Here is a 2,769-nt window from a genome sequence, read left to right on the forward strand (position 1 = left end):
GTGATTGTCTGATAATGAGCAAGGAATATACGTCTTTCTGCTAAAGAGGATCTATTAAACTCATAATTCATTAGATCCTTGTTATCAATGCCAACTAGGTATCATAAGTAAATGGATCCCGGTTGTTCAATCCTTTGATAACCAAGGTCATTCTTTGCTAAAGAGAAATGATCACTATGAGTCAGACTCAATAGAATTGGATCCATTCCAAATAGCGAGAATTAGGATTCTTGATCCCTCTCAATCTCTCTTTCAATTCGAGGATCCAGAGAGGTGTTTTCATAGTCATCTCCGAATATTTGCCATCTCGGAATATTTTCGATTTCATTTTTCTATGATATGTCTTTCTATATGAAAATTGGTTATTTACGATGTACGATGATCCCTGTTAAGCATCCATGGCTGAATGGTTAAAGCGCCCAACTCATAATTGGTAAATTTGCGGGTTCAATTCCTGCTGGATGCACACGAACGGGAACATTCCATAAGTCTATTGGAACTGGCTCTCTATCCATGGAATCTCATCCATCATCCATACATAACGAATTGGTATGGTATATTCATACCATAACATAAGAACAATAAGAACTCGAATTCTTATCGATACTGGAACTCAGAGCATAGGAGGGAAAGTCGATTTATGGATGGAATCAAATACGCAGTATTTACAGAAAAAAGTCTTCGTTTATTGGGAAAGAATCAATATACTTTTAATGTCGAATCGGGATTCACTAAGACAGAAATAAAGCATTGGGTCGAACTCTTCTTTGGTGTTAAGGTGGTAGCTGTGAATAGCCATCGACTACCTGGAAAAGGTAGAAGAATAGGACCTATTCTGGGCCATACAATGCATTACAGACGTATGATCATTACCCTTCAACCGGGTTATTCTATTCCACTTCTAGATAGAGAAAAAAACTAAAGGAGAATACTTAATAATACGGCGAAACATTTATACAAAACACCTATCCCGAGCACACGCAAGGGAACCGTAGACAGGCAAGTGAAATCCAATCCACGAAATAATTTGATCCATGGACGGCACCGTTGTGGTAAAGGTCGTAATTCCAGAGGAATCATTACCGCAAGGCATAGAGGGGGAGGTCATAAGCGCCTATACCGTAAAATAGATTTTCGACGGAATCAAAAAGACATATCTGGTAGAATCGTAACCATAGAATACGACCCTAATCGAAATGCATACATTTGTCTCATACACTATGGGGATGGTGAGAAGAGATATATTTTACATCCCAGAGGGGCTATAATTGGAGATACTATTGTTTCTGGTACAAAAGTTCCTATATCAATGGGAAATGCCCTACCTTTGAGTGCGGTTTGAACTATTGATTTACGTAATTGGAAGTAACCAATTAGGTTTACGACGAAACCTAGAAATCGATCACTGATCCAATTTGACTACCTCTACGGGATAGACCTCAACAGAAAACTGTTGAGTAACGGCAGCAAGTGATTGAGTTCAGTAGTTCCTCATAGAAAATTATTGGCTCTAGAGATATGGTAATATGGAGAAGACAAAATTGTTTGAAGCACGCACAGAACCGGAAGCGCCCCTTGTTTCAAAGAGAGGAGGACGGGTTATTCACATTTAATTTGATGGTCAGAGGCAAATTGAAAGCTAAGCAGTGGTAATTAAGACCCCCGGGGGAAAATAGGGATGTCTCCTACGTTACCCATAATATGTGGAAGTATCGACGTAATTTCATAGAGTCATTCGATCTGAATGCTACATGAAGAACATAAGCCAGATGACGGAACGCAGAGACCTAGGATGTAGAAGATCATAACATGAGCGATTCGGCAGATTTGGATTCCTTTCCTATATATCCACTCATGTGGTACTTCATCATATGATTCATATAAGATCCATCTGTCTAGAGATCGTCATATACATCTAGAAAGCCGTATGCTTTGGAAGAAGCTTGTACAGTTTGGGAAGGGGTTTTTTGAGAGAAAAGAAGAATCTACTTCAACCGATATGCCCTTAGGCACGGCCATGCATAACATAGAAATCACACGTGGAAGGGGTGGGCAATTAGCTAGAGCAGCAGGTGCTGTAGCGAAACTCATTGCAAAAGAGGGTAAATCGGCCACTTTAAGATTACCATCTGGGGAGGTCCGTTTAGTATCCCAAAACTGCTTAGCAACAGTCGGACAAGTGGGTAATGTTGGGGTGAACCAAAAAAGTTTGGGTAGAGCCGGATCTAAGTGTTGGCTAGGTAAACGCCCCGTAGTAAGAGGGGTAGTTATGAACCCTGTGGACCACCCCCATGGGGGCGGTGAAGGGAAAGCTCCCATTGGTAGAAAAAAACCCACAACCCCTTGGGGTTATCCTGCGCTTGGAAGAAGAACTAGGAAAAGGAAAAAATATAGCGATAGTTTTATTCTTCGTCGCCGTAAGTAAATACGTAACTAGGAATATGGAAAATTGCATTTTTGGAATTTGCAATAATGCGATGGGCGAACGACGGGAATTGAACCCGCGCATGGTGGATTCACAATCCACTGCCTTGATCCACTTGGCTACATCCGCCCCTTATCCAGCTAAAGGATTTTTTTCTTTTTTCCATTGATCATTATTCTATTTATTCTGACCTCCGTACTTCGATCGAGATATTGGACATAGAATGCCACTCTTTAAAAAGGAAAAAAGGAGTAATCAGCTGTGACACGAAAAAAAACGAATCCTTTTGTAGCTCATCATTTATTGGCAAAGATAGAAAAGGTCAATATGAAGGAGGAGAAAGA

This window comes from Triticum urartu, unplaced genomic scaffold (assembly GCF_056163025.1).
Source record: "Triticum urartu cultivar PI428250 unplaced genomic scaffold, HENAU_Tu73 scaffold696, whole genome shotgun sequence".
Taxonomy (NCBI): domain Eukaryota; kingdom Viridiplantae; phylum Streptophyta; class Magnoliopsida; order Poales; family Poaceae; genus Triticum; species Triticum urartu.